The 20,471-nt window shown below is 42.6% G+C and overlaps 1 protein-coding gene across 3 annotated transcripts in view; it reads right to left on the reverse strand.

Moving 5' to 3' along the window:
* KCNK10 (potassium two pore domain channel subfamily K member 10) overlaps nt 1-20,471 on the reverse strand; it is a 358,851-nt gene that overhangs the window by 296,669 nt on the left and 41,711 nt on the right. The gene's annotated exons all lie outside the window — the stretch shown is intronic.

Consider the following 20,471-nt stretch of genomic DNA (forward strand, 5'->3'; position numbering starts at 1 on the left):
TTGGGATGAAAACTGTTGAGAAGTGGCTGAAAAAGGGCATGCAAATGATTTGGGCTATATTAAATTCTACTGCCTACTACGCAATGGATGAGCCTTCCAACTTTCTTTAAAAACTTGCTGTCGAATTAATATTTACTGGTAGGGGTCTTTTCATTTCCAAACTCTCAAAACAAGTCTATAGTACAACCCTCATGGGTCTGAAACTCAGTAAAATGACTGTGATTATGAAGCATGCATTCGTTTAACCGATAATTCTATATCATAATGGAAGACTACATACAAATGGAAAAAGTCATATTTTAATTAATGCAATAAAAGACAAAATATTAATTGTATTCTGTCCAGCATTGGATCAAAGACTACGAGAAGCACCTTTGTTTTTTAATTGGTAGAGCCTGTAGCTCTGAAAAGAGTTTCAGAAGTAAACAATGTGCGAAATTTGGGTTTCAGTATTGATTCTTACCCTAGTTGCTTCATTTAATGGAACAGGTACTCAGACGCTGCATTGAGTGTGTGGAATGTATTTGGCCAAGAAGAATTATTTCTGTCTCTGCCATCTCATCTCCATCTCACCTTGATGGTTCCTCTTCTTGCAAGTTCTTTCCTGAAAACATCATCTGCTCTTTAACATATCCCTCACTTTCACTTTTCATTCCTCTCCCAAATCCCTGCTCATTGCTCAATTAATACTTTTCTGAACTTAACTTATTTGTTTACTAAAGTACTCCGTTTTGCTCCCTTGCTGACACAATGATCCCGCTACTGTCCTCTCTGTGATTAATCCCTAGCTGTAATGTACTCCCTTGCCCTTCTGCACTAGCATGGGAACTGCCATCCTTTCACCCTTTTTGAAGTTCAAGGACAAGTTTTCTTAAAACATCTTCCAGTAACAGTCTTCCAGTGCATCAAACATGAACACCTACAACCATACAGGTAACGGATAACGGGAAGAAAACACAAAATAAAGAATATACAGTATTAATAAAAAACAAATTGATTCAATAACAGCTTACATGTTGCTTACCGGAGACCAAAGCTCCTACTCTGTAGAATCAATTTGTGGATATTGTGGTATAATGTACCAACACCTCTAATCTCACCTTGCTGGTCCACACTGTGCCATGGCCAGTCCTCTCAAAATGTCAGGTCTTAGAGCGCCTGAGCCTTTCATCAATGGCAAAAAAGGTCATTCATGATGCAGGGTTCATCACAGAGTGCTGTGGAACAATGGTTTTCTCTCTTTACACCAAAGACTGAGGTATGTATATATGTATGTATAAATGTGCTATTTCAATGGCAGGAGCCTAGCCAAATGGCAGCGCTGTACAGGGTCAAGGACAAGAGAAACATCATTGAGTCATTTGAGAGGTACCGGATTTCTGGGCTGTTAGTACAGTGAGATGTAGTAGTCTTTCAGGTGATGCCTCTTCAATTATTTCCTGAACTGAAGCACAAGTGGAGGGTCGAATGCATACGGGTATGTGTTCCAGTTACTGGGTGCACAGATGGATAGGTTTGCTGTCTTGTTTTTTGGTGCTTGGTATTCAGTCTAATGATGTCCTGAAAGCGGGTATGTTGAAAACCACCAGCCCTGGTTAACATGTCTGCAAGGGGTCATGATGGCTTTGGGAATGATGCAGGTGGTTTTCAAAATTATCTGCAATTTCAATAGATCAGTTGCGCCTCAATGTCACCCTACAGCAGAAAATTACAGTGAAAACTATTATGGATAAACAGTAAAATGAATCTTAAACATATCTCTAGATATACCGTAGAACCTGTTGCTATGCAAGCTGGAAAGTGAATCCTACCATCCAGAGACTACCTGTGCAGCCATGTCTGCACTGCCTATGCCTGCCCACTGAGAATCATTTCCATAAGGAAATTAATCCCTCTGCCATTGCATTGTTTGTTCCTGCTCTCCAACCTCCTCAGTTGAAGTATGCTGACACCAGATACCCCAAAATCTGGTATTTCAACCTGTTTATAGTTTTAAGAGATATTTAACAATTCCTATCCCAACAAGCCCTATTCCCGAAACATCAATACCTTTTTTTATTCACCTACAGCAAAAAGATACAAGGATATATGCTCTAAAGCGATCTGGGCCATTTACTTTACCAGTGAGTTTATAATGATTAGATAAAGTCTGCACCATTTGGCAATGCATGTTACTTTCAATATCAGAAACTTGCTGGACCTACTGCAATAGTAACATTTATCATTTAATTTAACTAAGCCAAACCTATTGGGTTTGTCATTGCTTTTCACAAATTTACACTCATCCCAACCGCATTTGACATGAACATTTCTGTTTTCTATCACGCTGCTTCCCAATATCAGATAACCCCCTCACAGAATGGGCACACACTCCCAGTACTTTCACAAAGGCTCAGCCCTACAAATAGCTTGAAAACGAGAAGAGCTTCCTCTTAACCCATTGATTCCCCCACCTGAGAGTGTTACGGTGAGATTGTTTCCCTGCCTTATGTAGGCTTGTGGAGGATTGCTGCTGCTCAATGTCCGCCATCAAAACGTTTTGATATCTGGCTGGTGCCACGGTATCTCCGGGCACCATCCAGAAATATGCAAATTAGCTTTTTTCTTACTGCCAGTGATTATTAGACACCTACAGGTTAGCGGTGGGCCCATTTGTGACGCATTATGTCCCTTCCCTTTGGTTTGGGTACCCGATGCACTGTGAGGCAACCAGTGAGGTGTCCCCAGGCATAATGTGGTAGTTCCTCAAGCCATAAGGTTTGTTATTTTCCCCATACCTGCCCCTCTGTATTTCTTTGTATGCTGGCCACCTCCTCTCAGGAAGCTTGAGACTTACTGGAATGTTGTAAAGAGGTGGGCATGGATAGGAGGTCTGTCTGGAGCTGATACCTAGGGAAGGAAGGCTCCCACTTTGATAGGTGGAGCTCCTGTGCCCTCCCTATTTGTCACAAGTCCCAGTGCTTCTCCAAAGCAGGGCGATATGTCCTCCATCCCCAGTGTCCCAGGATGATGATCAATCCAGGCCATAGCAGAAAGGCCCAGGAAGAATCTAGATACTACAGGAACCTGCAAAGCCCACACTACTTTGAGCACCATTTACATACTACAACAATGTAGTACAGAGTCACACTTGCTGATTGATGGTACTGCTGGAAAGCCACAAGCCTCGGGACAGCCATGCTCAACATTGAACTGCCAACCACCAAGTGGTTTCTTCCAGAGAGGCTATCTTGAGGCCTTTTGGGACTATTTAATTTGAGCCAGTTGCATTTTGCGCCAGGCAGTACCACCATGGATAGTTTTCTTGAGGATTTCCTTGGCCTTGCATGTCCTCTTCTACTGCTGCTTCATGTCTCTCACATCAGCTTAGTTCTAAGACTCTGGACTTGTCCTCCTAGTATCTATCAACATAGGGACTTTTTAGCTGTCTATCGGCCCTCACATGCCCTCCAAACCTGATCCAACAACTGCTCTGGCTTTCCCAAGCAATCATGGTCTTAATCACCCTCTTGCACGGTGACAGTGTCACAGCCAGATGCAACAAAGCCCCCCTCCTTCAGAAGTCCCCACCTTTAGGGTCACCATTAAATCCACCCTCTAATGGGCTGCGAGAGAGTCAATAAGCTGATGCAAACAGCCTTAGAGAAAGACCACAAAAGCCCAAAGTACAAGCCTGTGGTCTTCAGAATCCAGGCATGTGCACATCAGTCCAGTCTTTCCCTGCCTCCAGCTTTCATAGGCTCTCTCTCAGATGATACTGTGCAGGGATTCAAAAGGAGTGGTGGTGTTTCCTATGATTGGGGGGGGTCATCCACCCTTACTAGTAGTGCCACATCATCTCTCAATCTCTTAGTGTCACTCCCGGGACTCAATCTACTGTCTGCCTCACCCCTGTGCTGGCCCAGGAAGTCTTCAAGGCAGCTGCTCAATACAAACGTATGGCACAACTCTCCCTCTGAACCAAGCTCTGTCCACTTTGGACTGCTTTCATCCCTCCAAGATTTTAAAGAAATCCGTGGTAACTTAGGCCACAACCCTCCTATCCTCCCCTTGTCCAATGTAGAAACTTCCTTCAAGTAAAGTAACAGTTAGGTGCTGCTGACTTCTATGAAGATTCCTACCAGCACCCTTCTTCTAGCAGGTGAAGCCTAATCTCTTTGGGATGGGCCTGTGGTGACTCGAAAGATTTGATCTGTCAGCCAGGGCAGAGAGCTCTAAGTTGTACTTTATTTAGGGCTGTCTCAGAGAAATATGTCACATTACTAAATATGTGAAGAGCTCCAGGTATGTCCAATCAATCCTTTTATTTGGTTTAAGGGCCCACTAATTTATTTGCACAGCAGTGATTCTCACTATAGCATCACAGTTCAATCTGGAATTCCATTTAAACTCAATTTACACACATTGTGCACAGTGAAAGGACGTACGTGTGTTACAAACTAAATAAAATGGGATGGGGCAGCCCCTTTGAGTCTGCAGTCCAATCATGTTATTTTTTGTGAGCCCATCTGTCACCATGCTACCTTGACACAGATGCAAGGATGAGTTTTATTAATTCAGACTGCACAAATGCACACGTCTGCATGTGTTCATGCACAACATTCTTGAAGCCCCTTCCCCCTGCTTCATGAAAATATCTCACTGGAAGTTTCTTCTGGGTGCAAGGAGTGTTATTTGAAGATTTTTGGGTGGAGATATCGAGTAGGGGAGGCATATGGGGCTTAGCTTGAGCACTCAGTGCTGACAGCTCAACTCGTGGGACATGTGGCATGGTAAGTCAGTAGGGTCTTGAGGAATGATGAAGGGGCGACTATGAGGAGGAGCAAGCTGGATTGAAGCAGGACAGACAACCTCAGCAACCAGGAAATGATAGGTAGATGTTGGAAATGGTGGCTGATCAGTAGGTACAACAAGAAGGGGTGAAAGGACAAGGAAGACTTATAGGACTGCTAGGGTGAGGTTAATTTAGCAGCAGAGGGTTAGGGAACATGGGATGCCACGATGGCTTGGGAACATAGGGGAGCAGTGAACGGCAGGAGTTGAATTTTTTAAGTTCTCTGGTTAGATTTAGTTTGTAAAGCTTGATTACCAGATCCCACATTTTTGCTTCAGTATGCAGAGGTATTTCATTAAGGGAACCTGTGTCTATAGTTAGTTGTCCAGTTCCGTGTTCATTTTGGCAAATGGCGTGGCCTTTGAGGGACATCGCTGCATACAATTGTGTGGGCCTGGTCAGTGGGCATTCAGGAGTCATTTTAAGTTCCATCTTTTGCCCATTCTCATATGTCCCCCCCAAGACTACCAACTTTGAGTGTATATTTTTCCCCGCGTTTTTTGCAGAAGCCCCGTGTTTTGAGTGAACTGTTCATTTAGGTGTGTCTATGGGTGAAGTTTCTGGTTGTAATAATACAAAGTGTGTTTGCCTGAATAGAATAGGAAAGCCAAGTTTCAAATGCTTACATGGTTGCTAGAATTCTTTGTTAGAGTAGGCAAGTGGGGATTTTTAGGACAGAGTCATCAGGGAAGGATGGCTTATGGGGCTGGTCTGATGACTGTGTGCATCAGTCAGCTTGAGGGCCATGGGTGCACAGTACGTTGGTTAGACTAAGGAAGAAAAATAGTTCCTTAGGGGCTAGGAAGTTGAGAAAGGTCAAAGGGAATTAAATGTAAGACAGATGAAGTTAGAAACTGGAAAATTATTAGGGCGTTTTTGGGAGGGAAGGGCCAACATCGCAAGAAGGAGGAAAAGAAGGGCATATTGGACTAGTAGGAGAGATTGTTTTGGTGCTGAACGCTGAGGGAAGCTAGAATGTTTATGTAGGTGGGGCACTTAGGGCAGAAGGGGAGTTGATTTACAGCTGATTAATTGTCAAATTGCAACACTTTGAAGCCAGGTAATTATTTTTTTATTGTAAAATTAAAAACGTAGCTCATTAAAGCATCCTTCTCTACAATAGGTGGAGGATACGAGTATAATCCTCACTGGAACGGAAAGTTGATTTTTCCCCGATTCTGCCTTGCATTCTGTGGTTGGCGTGGACTGTTTACTCCAAAATGATTGACCAAAATGCCAGCTATTCATGTGGCGCTTCTTCAGTGAAATGCACAGAATTCACAAAATGATTGTTGGTTCTGTATTGTGGGTGCTTTGTTCATCAGGTGCCAACTACCAGGGTATTATGCCCGGTAAAAGCATATTCCAAAAGTGCTGGCACCCCGATTTGTTCAACTCTCCCTAAAAGTGAACAAAGGCATTCCATCTGCGCTACATGCTGTCCCTAAAATTTGAAATGTGTACCACTTCACTGTTGTCTACACTTTTTTGGGAGTGCGGTGAATGCTAACTAAAGTTTTTTTCAAATGCAGCACCTATGGATTAAACAGCTACTTGGAATGCTGAGGGATTGTCTACTGCAGTGGTCTTCAAACTTTTTAATGCCCCCCTAGTGGAAAACAAAATCCATCGGACACCCCTCCGAAATTTTAACAATTATTCTTTAAAATTAGCAATGTTTAAATATGTGTAAACTTATTTAAACATTACTGTTAAGTTCTGTTCCTGTTTTAAAAATGCAATCAAATGCATAATGCCAAGCATTCTGTTCTGGTCAGGCAGGCCTTACTAACGTGTAGAAGTATCTACAGCGTGATTATTAGAAGTGGGAGTGGGGGTTTTGAAGAGTATTTGGTGTCCCTTTCCTTTTGTCACATACTTCCATCTTGGATGTAAATGACAAAACATGTTAGTGATGGCCCATTACAGAGCAGTTTACTGCGGCTCATTTTTTTCAGCTTAAAACAAAGCCCTGCTATTAGCATAATGCTTCTTTTAGCCAAAGCCTGTTGACCCCCCCGCCCCGGAACACTTGAGGCCCCCCTAGGTGGTCCCACCCTCCAGTTTGAAGACCCCGGGTCCACTGGAACCAAAGTATTTGTAGTAAGCATTTTTTATATATTTATATAACATGAACAAAGATGGCGACTAATAGAAGACGAGCTGGATGATCCTAGACAGACTGCATTAAGTGGTGATGGCCATTTTTAAGTTAAACAATTCCATTACATATGTGCCATTTCATTTCACATATTTACATGTTTAGGTGCAGGGAGATTAAGCGAGTTGTAAAGAACCACGAGTTTCAATCAAGTGGCAAGATCAGGATTTCAACCCAGGCCCTAAGGGCGGCAGTTTAGCCATCATGCAATGCATTATCTTAGTTGAGTGTCCTTAGGACGATAACTTCATATATGTACATTTTTAGATGTAGGGAGATTAAGTGAGATGCCCTGAATCACATGAGTTTCAGTCAAGTGGAGAAATAAGGTTTTGAAACCAGGCCTTAAGTGCGGCAGCTTAGCCATCAGGCAATGTATTATCTTTGATGTGTCTGTCTAGGTCGATCCTGGTTGCAAAAGACCTGCAGTGGTCTTCAAACTTCCTAATACCATGCTCCTCCCTCCCATTGGGGGAAAAAAGTAATCAGGCTTCCCCCTCCAAATTTTTCACAATTATTCTATTAATTTGTCAGTGTTTAAATATGTCTGGACTTAAATAACATTGCAGTTAAGTTCTGTTACTGTTTTAAAAATGCAATCAAATGCATAATGCCAAGCATTCTGTTCTGGTCAGGCAGGCCTTACTAACGTCTAAAAGTATTTACAGTGTGATTATTAGAAGTGGGGGTGGGGTTTTGAAGAATATTTGGAGTCCCTTCCCATTTGTAAATATACTCCCAATTTGGATATAAATGACAAAATGTTAGTGATGGCCCATTACAGAGTGGTGTGCTGTTAGTCATGATCTTCAGCTTAAAGCGAAGCCCTATTAACAGCATCATGCTTCTTTTAGCCGGAGTCTGGTGCCCCCTTGGAATGCTCTCTCCCAGGTTTGAAGTCCCCGGTATTATGGGCTTATCAAGTATTAACAGGGGCTCAAATTTGCCCATTGTTTACCATTGGTTGGCTTTACTGTCACTCTAATTTGCTTGCTTCTCATTCAATGGCTTTCATTGTCCATCTTGTGTTTGTCCCTCCCCTCAAGCATTTCTGATTTACCATCTCTCTGACTGGCTTCTAGCCTTCAACAGCTCACTTTTAGTAAATTACTTTTTACTTTTTTGCTCAAGCACTCAGTTAGAATGCATGTTTTCTAGCTCTCCCTCGTACATGCTAGTTGTGGCTCGCTTCGCTTTGAAGGTGCGGGGCGGCGCGGGGGATGGAACAAAAACATTAAATTCGGAAATAAAATTAAAACATTCAAACTTACCTGCACGCCGCGCCGCCACTCCTCCGTCTCCTCAGCAGGCATAGGCTTCCAGCCTGCCCTGCAGCCAATCCTGATGCAGCTCAGAGCAGTGTTAGGATTGGCTGGGCGCACCCAGCCAGGGTGATCCCAGGAAAACTGGGAGCCAGTGCCTGCTCTCTCCAGCCTGGCAACACAGTGCCAGGTTGGAGAGAGCACAGTGTGTATGTGTGTTTGGCTGGTCCAAGACGGTCGGCTAAACACACATGTGCACTGAGGGGAGTGCACAGTGCACTCCTCTCATCCTCGTCATCCCACAAGGCCTCGCCCCTTTAACAACAAAAGGATAATAAACATGGTTTATTATCCTTTTGTTGTAAAAGGTTTGCAGCTTCTGCTGCTCACTGGCGAGGGGGGCGACATTCCTCCACCAAAGCGGAGGAGCGCCGCTGGTATATGCTGCTCCATACCCTGCCAAATACCTGCCCCCATGAAATCTGTGCTGCTGTCTCCTTCATGTTGCAGGCTCTCCCTCATATGTTTTTCTCCCAACCTCCCTCGCACTTCTTGCTTATTTCTGGCTTGCTTGCTACTCCCCAATTCCATGTGTTGTTCTCCTTTGTGTGCTGTTTTTCCACTCCCATGCCCACTTCACTATCGCACTCCATGCCCACCGCCTTTTTTTGCTCAATTTTTATTTTTTTATTTTGGCGAGGAAGACAGAGCAGCAGATTGCTACTGGCCTCACTGCCTTAAAAAATGCTTTAGTCACACATCTTTTTATTTTTTTTTATTTACTGAGCTTACTTGGATCGATAAACAAAAAAGGCACTGTGTCATTTTGTAGGGGCATGCCTAATGACACAGGCGCGCATACATCATCACATATGTGACCGCCTACAAAATGATGGGGCTTCTGCGGCTGTACTATGGCGCCTTCTTTTAGGTCGAGTGCACAAGCACTAGGGCCTGTTGTAATGTATCTGTGAGCTTTTAACCACACCCACCTCATGCCCATCACTATCACTCATTTATGGGCTTGCCTCTCAAAACTCCTTTGTTATCATTGGTAAATGCTTTATGTATGTCACTCCTTGGGGCAGTTTTGTTACCGCCTTGACCACTGACTCTGCTACACGGATAATTGCACAATTGCAGATACGTTTGACCATGAGCGAACTTCCTTTTCCTTTTGTGTCTCTCCTTTGCTCTCATGCTCATGCGGGCCGTGGTGCTTTGAGTCCACTCGCTTATATTAACTGTTTTACTTTTCGTTTTCAATTTATGTGGCAAGAAAGGTCCAGTTAGGAATTTTCAACGCTAATAGCTCTAACTCGAGAAAACGTGAGAGCCATTGCATTCCAAATGCTTGTTTTGCATCCTTTCACATTTGACCTTGCTGCACAACATTTTGCCAATGCTATGCAGCATTGCCGAAAGACACTGGCAAAGCCAATAGGACCGAAATGTGAGATCTACTGACGTTGCCAATGCTTGTTTTGAATATCCGTAGCTATAAACCTCTGCAGAGTATTTTACCTCACTGCGAGCGGCAGCTCATTTCCATGAAGCTGCGCCAGCCGCCATACGAAGCAAACAGTTGTCTTTTCTGTTGCCATGGAACTGTGTACAGCGCTACCAGCCGTCTGCATATTGCTCTGTTCTAGGTGTTACGGGCAAGATAACCATGTGACGCTCTCTCTGCAGAGGGAATACATCGAGGGGAGCATGAGTCAGCCTTCTTCATGAGTCAGCGAGTTACCACTCTGTGAAGAGTCGGAAAACATCAGTCACTGTGCAGGGAAAACACAAAAAACATTGGATATGTGCCTGCATTTCTAAACAAGTATAATGTGAGGGTGTCTGGACGTGGAAGTTAGATGCCCCATTAAAGCAGACGCCTTAGGGACACAGTGGGCAGCCGCGGGGATAGTAAGGACCGGAAATGGTGAAAATAGGATCATTTCATATTTCCACCAATAGTAAATAGAAGGTTCAAATGAGGGAGGATGTGTGGTGGGAACAGGGTTCCACACACTTGCTGTAAGAATGCACCTAGGTGTGTGTTTCATTGTGTTTATAAAGCACTGTAAGCATCAGAAGAAATCTAGGCATTGGCCACGCTTCCCAATTTAAATGATGGAATAAGAGGGAATGCAATATATATATAAATATATATATATATATATATATATATATATATATATATATATATATATATATATTATTATTTTTTCCACAAAAGGAAAGAAAATCAATGCTTATACTTAGGCCCAACAGGAGACTTGAGACCCATAACAAGAAGGAACGCTCCTCACAGTTCAGCTCTGCAGAATCCGCAGTGCCCTCACGTGACTGGCGGTGCAGGTCAGAGACGCAGGCCTGGCTTTGTCCAGAACGGTGCTCCGGAACCATGAAGAGGACGGTGCCGTATTTATATATACCTCTTTTGAGCTTCTCCACTGGCAACCCAAAAGGATGCCACAGAATTGCTGTGCTCTTCAACCGATGCATTGACCCAATGAATGCTTGAGAAAAACCACATAGGAAACCACTGTATGGTCCACAAAGAGAGTGGACTATCCCCCTGAAGAAGAAGAACTTTATAACAATAAGATAAGAGTTAACCCCAGGTGTGAACCACGTGGCAGTGGGGTGAAAAGACATCGAGCCCACGCACGTGCTACGCAGGATTAGGCGCTCTGCTGGATGGGATTACAATCCGTAACATGCAAGTAAGGGCTCTTGATAGGAGAATTTAGGGCCCCACTGGTAGAGTCAAGTCTATGCTACCAATGTAGTCAAAACGATATGACGTCTCCTTTTGGCAGGATGACGAGAGATGAGAGCAAAGTAATCCATCTGCCTTTGCTTCGGGTGCAGGCGTCTGTTAGCTGGTTTTCATTAGGTTGGCAAACATGGGTTGAATACTGGCACTTAATCAGAGTGGGAGATCCAGTGAAAGCAGAGTACATAAGTGACATTTAGGAGAGGATATAAGTAGCGCCTGCTATTCCTAAACTGCAACTTGAAACCCTTTTGGATTGCTTTGCTAGTCCTGTGATTTAACTAATCTGATTACTGATCTTTTAAAGTGGTGTCTTTAGCTTGTGGTACCTTTTGTAGGGAGTCTCTTGTGCCTTTTGGCAATCATTGTTTATCAACAAGAGGAAGCACTGACGTTTCAATAAATATAGTTGAAAAATACCATTGTCCGTCATCCGGAGTTAAAGGTCATATAATGCCATTTCTTGTGACGTTATCTATGTGTTTTATGTCTCTTCTTTTGCTCCTGTAGTTTGAGTGAAATTATCCACATATGAAGAATAGAGAAAGGCTGGTGGTGTGGGGGTCAACCTTGTCAACCTTGTTGGCCTTGCGATTTAAATCAAGGAAACACCAAGAACAAAACTGCTGGGTTTGAAATGATGACAATGGGCAAATTAAACTGGTTGTGAAATAGCAAGAGATGAATGGATGTCACAATAGGTTATGCAGCACAACAACACCTAGAAAAACGATTGCTAGATAAACTTCACTAGTTCATCTGCCCACATAGAAAGGCCTGAAAGTGTACCTGATATACACTTTCCCAGTACTAGGGTTGAACCTCCTCAAAGGTCTCCTTTCGCTAAATGGAGTTTCAACTAGAAAAGTCCAAGAAGGAAGGCAGATCTTTCTTCAGACTAGGTCTTAGCCTGAGGAACATGGGCAGCAAAATCCAGAAAGCACTATTGCAAGGGCCATGCAGGGCTAAATCAAAGGTGAGCAAAGCATCGATGTAATGGTTTAATGGGGAAAGTATTTTCCAGTTCTTGGCATAGATGGTCACAGGTCTAGAACCAAAAAAAAGTCAGGAGCAATATTTGACAATTTAGAGGCCTGCTAATCAGTAGTTCCTACTTTAGCCAGTAGCGGAATGTGGATTCCAGCTACCGGATTAGACACAAAAAAACAACTTCTTATATTCTTATATAGAGTTGTAGATTCTGGCAGGGCATTGTCACAAGTTTCCACATACTTCCTGAAAAGGGTTTTTTATGAGTGGGGAGTTTGTGTATTCTCCCCAGCTAAGCAAGAATAGTGAAAAAAGACATGATGCTGCAGGGAGAGGGACTGTTGAGTGATCATGTCACAAAACTTGCCCTTATATGGCCGGCATTCAGTATTTTAGGCACACAGTACTCTACAATGTTGTGGAAGGATTCATTGATTTCACATGAGGGGTACACCTTGACCTGGGTGCGCCCAAAGGGGGCTGAACCAAGCTCAACCAGGCAATCGACTCTTGATTGATTGACTGTGGTACTCCATTAAAGTCAGATATTCATAAACTTTAGGGGGTGCTTTTTTTACATTAGTAACATAGGGCTCTGCCCAGGGAGCAAATGGTCTTTTAAATAAAGAGCAACATGATACACCGAACGCAGGCAAACCAATAGTGGAACATTGAAAAAGCAATGGATGCAACAGTTGCAATGAATCCATACGATTGAAATGACGAACCAAAGAAGAGCCGTCGTAAAGTTGACCCTGGAACTTTAGGATGATTCCGCATTAATATAAAACTGGGACTTACAATGATCCAATAGAAAAATACACCTGACATACAGTAGGAGATATAGGAGTTTATAATAGGAATTAGGAGGTGCCATTCAAAAGATTAATGTAAGATTTCACAGGCGCTTGAAAAAGATAACCCTGTGACCAGAAAGCTAAAAGAGATACTTTGGAACTGCTTAAGCAATACACCTGGTATATATTACAATACATATTTATGAATCAGACAATTCATACTCAAGGGAAACAATAATGCAAAAACACTTCTGCCAAACAGTTTTTTTCTCTGAAGACAATTTTTGTAGAAGTAGATGGTGTTTGAAAGGGAAAAAACGAATAACACAATGCACACAAATGACAGTGCATAGTGTCCCAATGAAGAGAAAGTACATTGAAGAAAAAAGATCACATCATTAAAAACAAACATCTTTTGGAAATGTATCTCCGTGAGATTGTTGGGTGACTGGTCACTTCTGGGGTGGTATTGTACCAAGTGCTTCCCCAGGAGATTCCACCCCAGGCTTGAAGCCCTAGAAGCTAGGCCTATGTCCATCGGCAAAATTAGCAAAGCAATAGGTTGGATTACCCCTAATAAAGCACCAAGGCTAGATAAGCTCCCCGGGGAGCTCTCTAAGGCTGAAAAGGATATCTGGTTCCCCTACTTGCACTGATGTTTAATGCCATAATGAGCGGAACTCCCATGCCTCGATCATGGACTGGGACAGAGATAATCCCGATTTATAAAAAGGGCTCTAGGGAGGGTGGCCAGTCATCCCGTATTTTCCAGGACAGTCTCCGTTTTCCAGCAGCTTTCTCAGCAGATTTCTGGAAATTTGGGACAAGTCTCGGTTTTTAGATAGAATCTAAAGGTAACTATCAGCTGCTACTGAAAGCAATTTAATTAACAGATATGATACCTTCTTTAAAATACTGCATCTTATTTATTTCCTTAGTTCCTTAGTGCCTTGGTGTGCGTATTTTTGTGTTGATGAGCGCTGTCATTGTGCCCTTCGGTTGATGTAAGGTTGTAGTCCCTTTTCTATTTTTGCAAAATGTCCCAGGTTTTAGATTTCACAATCTGGCCACCCTGGCCACCTTAGTTCTAGGTCACTTCCATCTACCTACAGGCCCATTAGCCTTATTGATAGTTCCCAGAAACTCTTTAGCAGGATCATACTGGAAAGGCTGTTTAACTGGCAAGCTTCTGTGGGAATTTTGTCTCCATTCCGAGCTGGTTTTGGGAATTGTATTAGCACCATTGACCAGGTGTTTAGTCTTCAATTGTTTTATTGGAAATACATTACCCTCTTGGGCGTGCCCTTATATTTGATCTTTGTGGACCTCTAGTCCACTTCTGATCTTGTACCCAAGAAGTCTTTGTGGAAGTCATGGTGGAAATAGGTATCCTGAAATAGCTTCTTAATGTTACTATTAGGCTAAACACTAACAACTTCGCTTAAGTCAGATGTGGACCTCAGGGTATATTGACAGCCTGTGTCCCAGTCAATCGGGGTGTGAAGAAGGGATGTGTGCTAGTCTCAACCCTATTTCTTCTATATATTAGTGATTTGGTGCTCCAGCTTGGGTTGTCTGAGAATGGTGCCCTGAATTTAGCCAGTGGAAAGGTTCCGGGCCTTCTGTTTGCAGACGATACTCTTTTCATTTCAAAATCTCCAATGGGGATACAGAAGCTCCTAGACGAATTTGCGATCTTTTGCAAGCAGAGGTGCCTGGAGAATAATCTCAGTAAAACTAAGTATATGGCTTTTAATCCCTGCCCATCAGCTAGTTCCCATCCAACTTTAAATGGTGCCTTCCTCCCTAGAGAGTGTACACATGTTTGATTATCTAGGGGTTATGCCTAGGAGCAGTTTGGCTGGTTATCCCTCATTCAAAAGTGTACACTAAAGCTGGAGAAAATCACAGGGGGCATTGTGAGGTTGCAATGAGGCTTCTTATTTTGCGCAGTATCTCCAGCCCTCCAAATATATAATCTTCAAGCCCACAAGGATTTAAGAAGCCTGGAGATGTTAAAAAAACACTTCCTGCGACTCCCTATTAACGCCCCATTTGTAACCTGCTTATTCCCCTACAACTTGACCTGGGCCTCAGATTTTTGCCGTTAAAGCATGTCTTAAACTGATATTGTATTGGTGGATGATTTGGACGACCCCAGAACTACTGTCATACCGACGGGGTCTGGATGTTGTTCTGGGGCTTCTAAGTTCCCGTAGCTTAGGTTTGTAAATCACCGTCGGACCAAGATTGGGAGTAGAAAACTTTGGTCCACCCCCACAGAAGCTACTGGGGTCCCGAAAGAATCACTAAATGTTATATACAGGGCTATTTTGATTATGTGATTATACGGCAGGCTAGGATGGGCAACCTGACTTCCTTCTTTCTTGAGTTCAAATATGTTGACATGTGTGGACAAGATTGAGCCTTCTGTAGCCAAAACATTACATATGAAATTTCGGGTAGGGACCTTGCCCATATGTTCCGTCACCGCAAAATGGCTACGTGCACCCAAAGGATCTATTGGTTTCTGTCCCCAGGTGATTGAAACCATAGATCATGTTGTATTTTTTGTTTGGTTTACCATGGGTTCAGAAGGAAGTGTATTCTACTGCTAAGCTGTAACCTGGCAATCAAGGACTGGAGATCAGCAATTAGGATCTGGAGAAGTGATGCCAAACAATTCATTGTATTGCTGTCCCACGCTTTTTTTTTCATATGTGGCGGCTCAGGCAAAAATGATTAACCTCCTGAAAGGTTGTCAAAGGGCTGTCCCTGCAGATTATCCTTGCTTTTTAGATCTGTGAGATAGATATGACGGGGATATCAATTATTGAATAGGGGTTCTATTCATCATTAAGGGATATGGCTGGTCTGTATTCATTGCATTGTTACTAAATTCATTTTAGAAAATGTTATCCTTTTTATTGATCCTTGCCATTTTGATCATTTTTATACTATTGTACATTGTGATATTCTTTTATGTTCTTTTATGGCAAATAAAGATTTGTGATTCTGATTCATATCTCTGTAACACATTAATAAATTTGATGAAAACAATTGAATGCAGTTTGTATTAATTGGTGTGCCAAGCTCTTGACAACGTTTCAAACTCTTTAGGGATATTCTGTTCTTCTCAGGACTGTATGATGTCAGGAGCAAGGAGAGGAACAGTAAATAAATTACTGAATGTTCCAAATATCAGGCAGCTACCTACTGTAACTGTGGAGACCCATCTGAAAATTCAACATCTGTCTTAGGTCAAAGCAGCAAAACATTATGCCTGTACCCAAGGAAGAGTAATATGAAAGATCAATCTAGAATACTGTCAACCAACCAGAAATATAAATTTGTGACCTGGGTGAAGCAGTCAGAGGTAAGCCGAAAAGATAGGTGGACAAATCAGACAAACCTGTGCCTAAAAAGAGCAATCAGAACGGTAAGGCTATTTCATAAGGTGATGTACTGGAAAAAATCATCATGTTACTTGAGAGGCTCAATCGAAAAGGGAAACCTCAGACTTTAATGAAAGTTCGGAATGATCAACTTAGAATTTTGGAGGACTCATCACGAGAATAAATCTCTGTCTTTGAAAGAGTATTTAGAAGGAAAATCTTTTGAATTAGGAACAGTAATCAGAAAGGTAAACCTTGGACTTAGTCCGTTCCACCAGAAACCTAAACCTGGAAATGGGTGGAGTCATTTCAAAGACACATCTAGAATCCAAAAGGGCACTCTGGAATTGAAACATGCCATTTAAAGTTTTAAAAAAATAGAGATGTGGAGAATGCTATCATCAAGAGAAAAGTGAAAATGAAGAGTTGTCAGAATGAAAAATGATGGATTGGAAAAGTAATGAATAAGAGAAACCTGAATTCATAGAGAGCCTTCAAGAAGTAAATCTGAATTTTTTCACAGTATCTGGAAGAAGAATCTGAAAGGAAAGGACATCAGAAACCCATCCATAGATGACAAAAGTTGTCTTCAGTTAGAAAACAAGTGGTCTTTGGAAGAAGCACAAGTAAAGTATTAATGTGACATTGCCAGTGAACTACAGGAATTTATCAAGTGACTGGAGAAAATGGGTTGGAAACAACTATTAGAAGCAGAAACCTCGGTAATGGCAAAAGTCACCATAAGAAAAACCTGAGACCTAGGAAGACCATCATATATTAACATGATATGTTTGAGAAAGGGGCCTGAAGATTGAAGTAAATATCCAAAGAGGAAAGGAGGAGACTGAAAAGGTAGTGTTAAGTCTCTGGCGAACCCCGCAATCGATCTTCAAATTAATACGTGATAAGATGCAAAATAGGAGGGTGGAAATGTTTTGTACTGAAACTGAAAGTAGAAATACTGTTTTATGTTATGAGTCAAGATGATAACAGTGGCAACCAAACAGCTCTGAGCATCGTGAAGAAGTGCTTTTGACCTAAAGACAAACATCAGTGTTGACTACAGTGCTTAGAAATGAGAGACTATTCATCTAGACGTCTTACATTTACACTGCTGTGCTAAGGTCATTTACTATGACCTTCAAAACGTTTGCTTCTGGACAACCTAGGAAATATTTCCCTTAATGCTTAATAGTTACCTGTACTTATTTGAACATTTTTATAAAAATGTTTTTTCCCAATTTTCGAACTCTGAGATTTTTGTATCTAGAGACAATTAACCTGGAAAAGAGGCATCTCTCCATATGGAGACTGTCTAAGGAAGCAGCCTTCTCATTCCACACTGCAAGCGGGTGTGCATGTATGCTATGTTTTGTGCAGTAGAGTCCATGGATCCCCAGGAATCAGTAAGTGCTGCGGAATCCACAACACTCACAAGTATATTGGACCCAAAAATATTGTGGGTCAAAATATCATGTCAAGAATATTGAGGTCAAAAATACTGTAAAGGTATGTTTGTATAAGTAAGTAAAGTTTTTCTATATATAACTCAACATATATATACCTAGGCGATATGTGTGCATGTGTGTGTGTGTGTGTGTGTGTGTGTGTGTAAACCAAAGATTGGCAGTGCACTCCATCAAGGTATCAATAAATCTTGTTTTATTCCAAGACTTGAAACAAACGAACAACCCGTTTCGACCGTAAGGTCTTTTTCAAGTTCCACCGGTACTGCGAGCGCGACGCCATTTGAACGAGCCGTTTTTCATAGTATATATATATATATATGTATATATATATATAAAAATATATATATATATATATATATATATATATATATATATAAATCAAACCCAGTGAAAGGTAAATCACTGGACGGCTGCACAATGTCCCGGGGATCGTATTCGGTTGAGAGAAAGGAATCCAAGAAAGTCTCAAATAAGAATCCTCTGTCAGCAATTTATTGTAGTAATAAATTCAGAACAAATACACCATATATATATATATATCTTCATGCTACATAGCTGTGAAGTTAAGAATAGTAAATCTATACTTACCTACTTGCATTTACCATCTCGATATTTTGGTCCCAGATATTTTGGACAGGATATTCTGTCCACATGACATTTTTGGATCCAATATTCTGTCAGGGATCCCTTAGTTCACCAGGGTTAAGTTTACTGCCTGAAGCACTACTAAAATATTGCTTGATTGCGGCTAGCCCCTCATACACTTCCTGGGTAGGTGCAGAGTGCAAGGGCCAGCTGATAGATACGGTCAAACTTCAACATCCAATAACGAGCATCAAGCATTCGCGGAGACTAGAAGGTTGACGTTGCCTAGCAACATAGTAGAGTTCTTATTATCTAGCATAGAGTAGCATTTGCAGAGCCGTCAGCAACATTTTGATGAGATTGGCGTCTCAGCCCACTGGAAATTATCGATGGTGGCTTCCTGTGATGTTTTTTCATGGCATCAAGATTCTATCTATACGGAGAATGAGCAACAATGGCGAAGGCATAATGTAGGCTGAAGTGACTGACAGGGAAGGGGGTTCGGATTTGGGCTGCTGTGACTTCAACGTGGGGTAGATGGTGCTTAAACTTGACTCTATGAGGAAATGCATTGATTATATATGTGACCCCACCACGTATTCAACAACCCTTGTTAGGTAAAAGCAATGTCGTTTGGCTGTTCTTAGTCAAACATAAAACAGATTTAAATATGTCTCTTTACAGATAAATCATTGGTTCTGCTAAGCGCTATTACCATGGGTGAGTCAGTAACCCGTTCTGCGATTTAGTGTTTTCTTCATCATTGTGCTTGAAAGGCCGTAATCAGATTGCATTTCCCAACGTTATTATTTTGTTTCTGGCACAAGGAAAGTAAACAGTTTATCGATATGTCATTTTGTATTTGCGGAATTTGATTTTGCAGCAAATCTTGTTGCCGCATTCCAGCACTGGAGCTGGACTCTCGATACATCATTTCCAGTCTCTCATAAACGTGAGCATCTCAGCCACCCCATAGACGCTGAGTACTGTTTTATGTATTTTTAGGATACTGGGGACCATATTTATACTTTTTTAGCGCCGCATATTGGCCGTTTTTTGACGCAAAAACGGCGCAAACTTACAAAATACAATTGTATTTTGCAAGTTTGCGCCGTTCTAGCGTCAAAAAATGACGCACATGCGGCGCTAAGAAAGTATAAATATGGCCCTGAATAGCTTGGTATCTCATGCGCGCATCTTTCTATGTAAGTCTAAGAACAGAGTCTCGTTGGTTGGTTTCCGTAAAGGGCACTTACACCCGCGGAAAAAAGAAGCACTATATAAAAACCGCAGCTAAATAATCAAATAATGACCCTCCAATCTTCACTCTTAGCGTTGCATGACAGCACTTTCTTACCTTGTAAGAATATTCAAGTGGATTAATAAGTTTCAAGTGGTCTAATATTTCAGGTCAAAGGTTCAAACTCGGCCTTTGACCCTTCTGAGGTCGTAAAGAATGTAGATTAGGCTAAATAAAGGTAACAGGGAAAGGACACGCATCAGGGGATGGTGTGGGTGGTGTGGTTAATCCGCATGAATAGACATTAAGGGGGTGATTCTTACCTTGGCGGGCGGCGGAGGCCGCCCGTCAAAGTACCCCCGCCAGAACACCGCACCACGGTCGTCAGACCGCTGCGGTGATTCTGGGTTTTCCACTGGGCTGGCGGGCAACCGCCAAGAGGCCGCCCGCCAGCCCAGTGGAAAACAACCTTCCCACGAAGACGCCGGCTCTGAATGGGGCCGGCGGAGTGGGAAGGTGCGAAGGGTGCAGTTGCACCTGTCGCGAATTTCAGTGTCTGCTGAGCAGACCCCATACCGTCATCCTGTTCCTGGCGGCAGAGCCGTCAGGAACAGGATGGCGGTATGGGGTGTCAGAATCCCCATGGCGGTGCAGCGAGCTGCGCCGCCATGGAGGATTCTTTTGGGCAGCGGAAAACCGGCGGGAGACTGCCGGTTTTCCACTTCTAACCGCGGCCAAACCGCCGCGGTCAGAATGCCCTGCGGGGCACCGCCAGCCTGTTGGCGGTGCTCCCGCCAACCCTGGCCCCGGCGGTCCATGACCGCTGGGGTCAGAATGACCCCCTAAATGTAGGTGACATAAGCGACATAAAGATGTGACACGGTAACATTACAAACTAAGAAGAAAACTATGAAAATGTGGATAAAGCGCTCAGTGAAGGGTAAGAAATTGAGAAAAAAGTACTG

The sequence above is a fragment of the Pleurodeles waltl genome, chromosome 9, assembly GCF_031143425.1.
Source record: "Pleurodeles waltl isolate 20211129_DDA chromosome 9, aPleWal1.hap1.20221129, whole genome shotgun sequence".
In the NCBI taxonomy this organism is placed as follows: domain Eukaryota; kingdom Metazoa; phylum Chordata; class Amphibia; order Caudata; family Salamandridae; genus Pleurodeles; species Pleurodeles waltl.